Below are 11,067 nucleotides of genomic sequence, written 5' to 3' on the forward strand. Positions count from 1 at the left end.
GTGGCAGGAGGAAGGAGGGAGGGAGGGAGGGAGGAAGGAAGGAGGAAGGAGGAAGGAAGGAGGAAGGTAGGAGGAAGGAGGAAGGTAGGAGGAAGGAGGAAGGAAGGAAGAAGGAAAGAGGAAGGATGAAGGAAGGTGGAAGGAAGGAAGGAACAAGGAAGGAAGGAAGGACGAGGAAGGAGGAAGGGAGGAAGGAGGGGGGGCAGGGGGAAACCAGGGACGAGATCCAGCAATGCTTTCAGAAGGTCCAATGTTTAGGGCCCATGGTACTTTTTCAAGCTCAGAGAAATGTTCACATTTTAATTTCTTCAAAAAATAAAAATAAAAGTGAATAGAATTATAATGAATAAGTAGCTCTGGATCCTGCCTACATTATGTTTAGTTTTATTCCAGTTGTCATATACTTTTTATTTTCTCTTTTTATATGGAACTAGCCATACATAAAGGATAGATGGAGCCTTAAAGTCATAGCACAGTCCTAGAGACAGAAGAGATCAGACAAGAGGGGAGCAAAGTGGTGGGACAAAGAAAAGGAAGATGGGGAGGCAGGATACAACGGAGAGGTCAGTGCTTGGTGGTGACGGTGTAGAATCTTCCCGGGGTAGCCTCCTAATGTATTATCTGCTCGGAGAATCTGTTTGGAGATTTGCATGCAATTGTTTTAAGTTGTGTGTTAACATTCCAAAGTTCATTAATGCACTGAAGGGAGATTTACCAAAACAACGTCACTTTAAATCGCCCCGGGTTGTCTCATCTGTTGTAGCTATTTGTGGGTTTTGATTGCTAAGAATCTTTCATATTTATGAAAGTCACATTTATGATTATTAAACCTTGGAGATGCTGAAAGCAAAGGCAAAAACCTTCCCTTTTCTTGATTACAACTTCCAGGAATGTCCTCACAGACATGCACAGCAGTGTGTCTGCTAAGTGATCCCAAATCCCATCAAGTTGACAGTCAAGATTGACCATCACATTCCGTATACATTACAAATTAATTCCAAATACCTTGAGATCTAAATGTGAGAAGCAAATCTAAAAACTGAGCAGGATATTTAGAGGTTTCTTTATGCCTTTTGATAGGAAGACTTCCCAACTACTACCAAAATGCACAAACTTTTAAGGCAATTACTGATCGATTTAGCTTTATTAAGCTGAAGGCACCATATAGTTCAGTGGCAGGACACAGAAATGAAGCTGGAACTGAACGGACCCTTCTTCCCTGCCGGCTAGCATTCATGTTGATAGAAGGTGTTATTGAAGTGACTGGAGGAGAAAGTCATCAGCAGCCTTACCTAGCTGCGGACATGGATGCTGCATTCTACAAGACTGACCTGTCATGGAAGACACACCCACAGCTGCAATAGTGGTGTGACTGTTATAGGGGAAACCAACCACCTTCGTATTGAAGTGAAGAGCTGCTTCATAAGAGAGCATTCATTCCTCTTATTGTAAACATGACCTTTGGATCATGGGTGGGTATGTCACAGACCATGGGTGGAGGGGGATCTACTACATTTGTTAATATGTTGTCAAAATGCCTTTTTTATTTTTTATTTCTTGAGACAGTGTTTCCCTGTAGCCCCAGCTGGCCTGGAACTCTCTATGTAGACCAGACTGGACCTGATCTGACAGGGGTTTGCCTATTTTTGCCTCCCCAGTGCTTGGACTAAAGGCATGTGCCACCACACCCAACCAAAATGCCTTCTTAATATTTCTTTTTGCCTGTACACAAATGCTGTTCTCTCTCTCTCAACTTTGGTCAGAGAAGCAGTGAGCAGAGGTTAATGTAGATAGTCACAACTGTTCAAAAGTCTAAGAATAAGTGACTATTAGTGCTCATCTCTATGTGGGACATCTATATCACCTCCAAGGCCCAGGGAAGACAGCAAAAGAGAAGATGGAAAGAATTTAGGAGCCAGAAGATGAGGAGGAGTGCTGTGAGATGTCTTCTGGATGGGGCATTGCAAACAATAACCCACAGCAGCTGTGGTTATCTGCATAAGACTTGCACAAGACTGAGTCCCCCCGCCCAATATTATGCCACAGGTGGGAGAGGGTTTCCTTAAAGCCCACTTTTCCTTGAGGAGAAATGCACAGTTCAATGGGTTGCTGGGGGAGGAGTGTCATTTTCCTCAGTGGTATAGCACTGGTAAGTTGACCAAAGTTGAGTAAATAGCCTCCTATCCATGCTCATGCAAGAAAGTCTAACAACTCAGTTGGACACACACACACACACACACACACACACACACACACACGTGTGCATGCACGCACACATGCATGTAATATGAAAGTAGGAAGGGGACTGATTGGGAAGAGGAATGAGATCAGCAGGAGAGGAGGGAGAGAGTAATGGAGGATGACTCTGATTAAATATATTGTACACATGTATGAAATTATGAAAAAACTTTGTATGCCTGTATGAAATTGATTTTAAAAATTTAAAAGAAAGACAAAAATGGGCAAGTTCCATAGGAAAAAGACTTTATAAACAAAGCCAAAACAGCACAGAGAAAAACATGTCAACAAACACAAAAGCTTTCATAAAGTCGTTTCCCACAGTAACTTAACAATCAATGAGGAAAAGGCAACAGGACTAATGATAAAAATGAGCAAACACATGGGAAGGAAAAGCATGAAAGTAGAAACCCAGAGGATGAACTGATGAGTGGAAAGGTGGCTAATACCAGCAACATAAAATCCAAATTAAATCAATGCTCAAGAGACAGTCCTTAGAACTGAAGAGTCTAGCAAAGTCAAGTGTTGACAGGACTACAGAAAAAGGTAATTTATCATACTTTCCCATCAGAAATGTTTGCAATCACATCGGAGAATAGTTTTGCAAACCTAAGGACATGGAGGATGACATAACTAACACCCATCAATTCCACTCCCAGAAATATTCCCTTGAGTAAACTTTGCACAAGGTTCAGGATGTGCAGATTCTAGAAAGTCCATTGTTCTACACTAGAAGGTTGATAGTAACCAAGACTGAAGGGCCACCAAGACACCCATCAACAGAAAATGGAGAGAACAGTTGTATCTTCGTGCACTGCAATTTTCTTGGCAGGTAAAATGGACGAACCAGAAAGGGAAGTTTCAAAATAAACTAATCTAAGAGCTGGGGTTGCAGCTCAGTGGTAGAGCACCTAAATGTGCTGTCCTCAGCACCAAAACAAAAGAAAATAATCCTTCAGTTATAATAGTAAATGAGAAAAGAAAGTTGCAGAAGGTTATTAGATATACAAAGCTTAAAATAGAAAATGAAAAACTAATATATGATATACATCCGTGTGCTGTTTACCTGCTGAATGTAAGTGTAAAAAATCACATAGTCAATTCATAATACGCACAGTCAGGGTAGTTATTTCTGGGAAAATACTAGATTTGGAAGTGTCCAGGGGATTTCAACTATCTTTGTTAACTGCATTGTTTAGAGAGAAAATCGAATGCGAGAATGATCCCAAAAAAGTTTAAAGAAAAAAGTGATGGCTGTACCGGCTAAGTGACATTTGTTCTCTGTGTTTCTCTATAAGCCTGAAACACTGCACAGTGTGAGAGATGCTTATATTATAAAGATTATGACAAATGCCTAGTACAATTGTAGGGAAATAAATAAAACCAATTGTTCACAAACACACCAAAATGAAAAGCACATTGAAAGACAAATAAAGATCTGGGAAATAAATCACGTCTCATGGAGGGAGCTGCGAAGTGGGAAAGGAGAGGTTTTCTTCCTGGTCGACCAATATCCTCTGGAATGCTTTCTTACTAGATTTTAAGCCATTTGTACAGACTGAGAACCTGAAAAATTACCAGGAGTCGCACATTTCTGTCTCATTTTCCTATTGCTAAAACTCCTTCCCTGGAGGAGATTTAAACATCTACCCCTCCTCCTCCTGAGGTCCTAATGGCAAATCTAAGTATGATTCCACTCACATTATTGGGCTTACTTACAGAGCAGGGGTGAAGGGTTATGGGCAGAGGCATGGGGGTCCCAAAGCAGCCGCACTGGAAAGCCTTCACCAAGCATAGATGATGGCTTCCCCAGAGCCACGTTGATGGAGTCCCTTGCCCTAGCCTTCTCCAGCCTGCATACTTTAACCCCTTCTGAGACTCAGAGGTTGTTGGATCCCCTGTAGGACTGCACTGGAAAGCCTTCACCAAGCATAGATGATGGCTTCCCCAGAGCCTTCTCCAGCCCTTGCCCTAGCCTTCTCCAGCCTGCATACTTTAACCCCTTCTGAGACTCAGAGGTTGTTGGATCCCCTGTAGGACCATTTGTAGCTGCAAGGTGGATGCTGGGAACCAAACCCAGGTCCTATGGAAAAGCAGCCAGTGCTCTTAACCACTGAGCCATCTTTTCCGCCCCCTTGTTTCTGATTTTAATGGGAATACTTTCGTTTTTCTCCATTAAGTTGTTGACTGTGGGCTTGGTGTACATTGCTTTTTTATGTTGTCCCCTGTGTTCGTAGAGTCTCCATGACTTTTATCACCAATGGATGTTGGATTTTGTCAAAGGTTTTCTCTGCATGTAATGAAATGATCATGTGGTTTCTGTCCTTGGGTCTGTTTATGTGGTGATCGTACTTACTAATTTCCGTATGTTGAACCCTTCCCGCATCTGTAGAATGAAGTCAACTTGATCATGCTGGATAATCTTTTTTGTGTGTTCTTCTTTTGGTTTTCTAGCATTTTATTGAGAGTTTTTCATCCGTTCACCAGAGAGATTGGCCTATAATTTTCTTTTTCTATTGGGTCTTTGTCTAGTTTGGGTATTAGAGTAATAAGGGTTTCAAAGACAGAATTTGGGAAGATTCCTTCCTCTCCTACTTTATGGAATCATTTTAGGAGTATTGGTATTACATTGTTTTCTTTCGAAGCTTTGGTAAATTCTAACCTATAACCATCTTGTCCTGGAATATGGTTAGCTGAGAGATTTTTAATTACTGCGGCTATCCGTGTTAGCTGTAATGGCTCTGTTTAAATTATTTGTGTCGCTTTCATTTAACTTTGGTAAGCTGTACATGTCTACAAATTTATCCATTTCTTTTAGATCTTCTTGTTTAATGGAATATAGATTTTTAAAATATGTCCTTATGGTTTTCTGAATTTCCTAAGGGTCTGTTGTACTCTCCGAGTTTGTTAGTTTGGGTCTTTTCTCTCTTTCTGTTTGTTAATTTGGCAAAAGGTTTTCAGTCTTGCTCACCTTTTCAAAGAACCACCTCTTCATTTCATTGATTCTTTCTATGGTTTTCTTCATTTCTATTTCATTAAATTCAGTCTTGATTTTATTTCTCTCTTCCTGTATACTTTTTAAGTCCTGTTTGCTCTTTGTTTTCCAAGGCTTTTGATTGTGTCATTAATTTATTTGTATGGGATGTTTCTAATTTTCTGGTGTAAGCACTTAAAGCTATAAACTTTTCTTAGGAAAGTAGATTTGTCATGTTGTGCTTTCAAATTCATTAAAATTCCAAAAAAATTCTTCAGAGGAATTGAAAAAGTAATCTCAAACTTCATATGGAAACACAGAAAAACAGGACAGACAAAATAATTGTGAATTCCTTACGCAGCAGATGGTGACTAACACAAAGAACTACCACTGGCCGTTGTACAGAAAATAGGAGACTGCAGTGTCCATCCCTGAGCAGAACGCCTGCGTCAAACTCCTGCCTCCCAAGGCTCAGGGATCCTCAAGGGAGAGCAGGCAGAAAGACTGTAAGAGCCAGACATGGTGGACGACCGAGGAAATAAGAGTTTTCCAGACAGCTGGAACGGTGACAGCATACACAAGACCCACATGAGCTCAAGCCAGACAAAATCCCAGCATAGCAGTTACTCGGTGAACTCACAGCAACGGAGACAGCATACACAAGACCCACATGAGCTCAAGCCAGACAAAATCCCAGCATAGAGGTGGAAAGGTGGGTAATCAACTCCAACCCTACCCAGGAAGTATTGGGAGCCAATGGCTGCTGAAGGGGAGAGCCAGTCTTGCTTAAGGGTGAGATTCTTGGTAGGTTGTCCAGGCTCCACTGCATGGACTCACACCAAGGGCATTTGGGGACACAAGTTTGAATCTGTAGGCCTTGAAATCTACAATAGAGTATATTAAATTGGGGAGAAGTAGTGAGGGGGTGAAGATGGGGGAAGATATCTAAATGTGATCAAAACATATTGTATGGAATTCATAAAAAATAGAAGAAGGCACAGCTGATCTCATAAAGTTGGCAGCGGTTTGACTCAGAGGATAGCGCCTTACAACACCCACCTCTGGGGGGTGCCTGTGAAGGGCCATCGCAGCAGTGATTTTGTGTTTCCTTGATTATTATCTACAAGACACAAAATGAAGCATTGGACCAGGACCAGCACCAACAAGAGGTGCTGTTTCTAAGGCAGACAAAATGCACCTGCTGTGGTTTCTGCCACCTCCAAGTAACGTGGCTCTGACTCCCTGAAGCCCAAACATGGAAGGACACAGGAGCCACCCCAAACTTTGCAGTAGCCAAAAGACAAGGCCAAAAGGGTTGGGAGGTGGTGGTAGAGACATAACTCAGTAGGTAAAGGCACTGGACAAGCATTTCTAGTGACCCGAAGTTGGTTCCAGAACCCTGGTAAGAAGTCAGGTGTGGTCCAACACATCTATAATCCCAGGACTCAGACATACACATACACACACACACACACAGACATACACACACATATACACAGACATACATACACAGATTATAGAGGTGATCCAACGCCTCTATAATCCCAGGATACAGACACACACACACACATGCATATACATAGACATACGTAAACACATAGGGACACAGGCAGACATACACACAGACACAGCACACAGAAACATACATAGAGATACATACACATATACACACATATAGACACAGAGACACATATACAGAGACATTCATATACACAGACACAATACACATATGTACACACAGACATAGACATACACACACGTACATACATACACCTACACACACAGAAATACAGACATAGACATACATACATGTACACCCAAACACACATACATGAAATCCCTGTGGCTGTGTAGCTCTGTTTGCAACTAAGCAGTGCCTCCCCTTTTAGCCAGCCCCTCTCTCCTGCTCTGCCCTAGGAAGAGAGGCTGGCCATGTCCTCCAAACTCTTAAGGGTCCCTACTCTGGGCCACAGGGACCACAGGCAGGTGGGGCTGTGGTGGTGGCCATGGTCTGAGACCAGTACAGGAGTATGGAGTGCTTCTCAATCAGTGGGGAGTGATTACACATTGTTTCCCATCAACAGGCACAGGGGAGGGAGATAATGAGATGCAGCTGATGGAAAATCACAGCTGATGGTTGCCAGCTAGTGGAGTCTGTGCATCCCTCCAGTGTGGTAGGAGACTCCTTCCCAAAGCCAGGAGCGAATCCATGGACTTAGAACACAAAGCCACCCCCCAGTGCCCAGGGAAACAGGCTGGAAGATTGGCTACCACCGGGGAGCAGTGGGATACAGAGGCTCCCTCTGCAGACCACAAGCCCTCCCAGGCTGGACCTGCACACAGCTTTCCTAAAGGAGGAAATCCCTGGACAGGCAGCCTAAGAAAAAGGCTGGAACAAGGGGCAGCAGGAACAGAAGCACTTGTCCTGCCTGGACCCCGAGACCTGAGTTCTTTGACTTGGTGCATTGCCTGAGCCGGGCTCCAGATACACAGTGTCTCTCTCACTGTGTTCCGTGAGAGAATCTGTTTAAATTCTCTTTCTTTCCATGGATCAGTTCGTTAAGAGCCAACTGGAGCCCAGTTACCCTGCTGTTGTCAAGGAAAGACAGCTGTTTACTTAAATTGAGGTCTCCTTCCCTGACAGACATTATCACCTCCCAAGTAAGAGATAAAGGACTTGAATTTCCCAAGAATGTGGATGTCCCTCAAGTCCTTCCGGTCTTTGCAAAGACCTCCTCTACCCAGAGGGACCTTCTGGGTTCCTCTCTGTTAATCTTCCTCCTTCGTTACCATTTCCATGGGTGTGCAAAGAGGTCCCTTCTGACTGAGTCAGTGCCCCTCACCCTCCATCCCCATCTACTACATTTAGATTGCATTGCCCCCTAAGTAACTTGGACCCAGTTACAATACAAGAGGTGGGATCTAGCCAATCACTTTTTCGTTACAAGATAAAAGGATAACGCAAGCAGTTGAAATGAGTCAACTTCACTAGCTTTTCTGGTTTTGGCTTGTTTTGTTAACACAACATTACATTTGTAAATAAACTTTTTATTTCAAGAAAATTGTAGGTTTGTGGGCAGATCCACAAAAGGACACAAAGAAGCTCCAGCGTAGACTTTAACTTTACCCCATTTCTCCTAATGAAAACATATTGCAAAATTGCAGCATAATATCCTAGCCTGCGTTTGGTCAGTGCCCTGATTCACTGAAGTCCTGTTTGAGTTTTATCACATGCACTGGTTCCTGCGTTCAGCACTACTGTCAATACACAAAAGTTTTATCACAGTACCTTTCACTGCATTTTGTTAATTCTCAAACTCCTGGAAACCACATATCTTAGTTTATTTCTCCAATTTCCTCACCTCAAGAATACTATGTAAATGGAATCATGTGGTATATAACCTGTAGAGGCCAATTTTTCCCACTTGGCATGATTATCTACATCCGTACATGTTGTTACATGCATCAACAAATCCTTTTTTTAAAATTACTGAGTAGTATCCCATGGTGTGGCTGTAAGACAGTTTATTTAATCGTTCACTTGCTGAAGGACATCTAGGTTATTTTCAGTTTGGGACTATTTTGAATAAAGTTGTTCTGAGGATGTACAAGTGATTTTTAGGGTGACCACACGCTTTTATTTAGGGGGTATAAATATACTAGAGGGGACTGGCTGACTCATGAAAAATGCATCTCTAATCATCTGAGAAATTGCCAAGCAGAGAATGAACAATTTTATACCCCTGTGAGAAAGGTTTGACCCTGTTTATCTGCCACTAGCTTTTGGTGACATCTCTGTTTTTTATTTTAGGTATTTTGATAAGCATGTGATGATATTTCACTGAAGTTAATTTTTTCCCTAACTGCTGGTGATTTAAAACACGTGTATATTTGCCATCTGGAAATCCTCTTGCATAAATTCCTCTTCATACTCTGATATTTTGTCCGTTTTCTTTTTCAACAAACAAGATTTTATTTTTATTTTTAATTACGTGTGTGTGTGTGTGTGTGTGTGTGTATGTGTGTGTGCCTGACTGTGAATTTGTGTATGTGAGTGCAAGTGCTCTCAGAGACCAGAAGAGGGCGTTGGAGCCCCTGGAGGTGGAGTTACATGGGGTTGTGAGCTACCTGACACTGGTGCTGGGAACCAAACCAGCCCTCTGCAAGCACAGGACAGGCTCTTAACCACTGTCATCTCTCCAGCTGACTTCTGTGTATGTTCTAGTTAGACGGGGGTGGTTACTGTTTTAGACTTTGTTTTATGCTCTGATTCCAGTCCTTTGTCGGGCACGTGGTAAGAACATCTTCTCCCCTCTGCAGTTTTGCCTTTTGTCCATTTCAGTGTCTTTCACGGAGCCAAAGTTTTTCATTTCATTTTGATGGAGTTCAGTTAATTCAACTGATTTTTTTAAGGATGGTGCTTTTCAGTCAAGTCTAAATTCTCTTTCAGTAAACCTAGAACCTAAAGAATATCTCTCATTCTTTTTCTAGAAGTTTTGTACCTTTTCATTGGCATTTATAACCATGATCCATTTTTTATTTTAGCATAAGGCGCAAAGTTTAAGTTAGATATATGTATAACTTAAACATACATACATATATATATATAATGGCTCCAACACCATTTTTTAAATGTGTGTGTCTGTATGTCTGTGTGTGTATATACCATGTGCATAATATATATATATAGAGAGAGAGAGAGAGAGAGCATAAACTTATATATATATACCTAATTGCTCCAACACCATTTTTTAAATGTGTGTGTGTGTGAGGGTGTGTGTGTATACCATGTGTGTGTCAGTGCCCACAGAGGCCAGAAAAAGCTATGGGATCCCCTGGAGTCCAGCACCATTTTTAAAACTTTAATCTTTCCTCTAGTGAATTTCTTTTGCACCTTTGTCAAAAAGCACTAAACGTGTATGTAGGTAAACAGCAGTGGAACAACTTGAATATCATGCACTCAATTTGCATGATAACACAGACATGCTTAGAGTAATGTATATTGTGATTCTCTGTGGGGTTGAGGTAGAGGCTTTTCAGCTTATATACTTTAAGGCAAGAGCTAGTCTGTTGAGTGTTTATTATGTGACAGGTGCTGTTGAGCATTTTATAATTAAGTTCTATTTAAATAAAAGGATGGCGATGCTCATGATTATTAGTTACAAACTCAATATAGACTGGCACTGTCTTTAAACACTGTATATGTACCTTCTCAATTACTACAGTAGCCCTATGAGTTAACTTCAGTAATTGTTCCTTATTATGCCGCCCACCACCCCACGGCTCCTGTGTTCCAACACTTGCCTCCAGCTGCTGACACTCTTTGGGAGCCTTCAGGAGACGGGAGGAATCGGGTCAGTAGGGGGCTGATGAGTTTGTAGTTCCCAATACTTCCCATCTGGTCTCTACTTCCTGGTCTCCTGAGGTGCGAGCCAGGGGCTGCTGCTGTAAAACCACCAACTGCCAGGTCTTCCCCACTGTGATGGACTGTCTCCTCAAGTCCAGCCAAAATTAATCTTCCCTCCTTCACTTGTTTCTTGTCACAGCAAAGAAAAGAATAACTTATATATTCCTCCATTGCATTAAGGAAATAGCATCAAGACCAAGAAAGGTGGATCCACATAAATGCAGGCCATCCAACACTCCAGAGGCCCCGACATCTACACTGCAGTACACTGTCCACTTGGCTGTTGTTTGAATGACTTCACAACATGGAATCTTGACTTTCATGATCACAGAAGATGCTCTTTCTAAAATAACAACTGATTTATACAAAAGAGTGCCCTTTCTCCCTTTGTCTAAATTACCTGCAAAACCAATTTACCAGTGGTGTAAGTCTATGTGTGGCCTATGAG

Source organism: Nannospalax galili, unplaced genomic scaffold (assembly GCF_000622305.1).
Source record: "Nannospalax galili isolate Female #2095 unplaced genomic scaffold, S.galili_v1.0 scaffold3077, whole genome shotgun sequence".
Lineage (NCBI taxonomy): Eukaryota > Metazoa > Chordata > Mammalia > Rodentia > Spalacidae > Nannospalax > Nannospalax galili.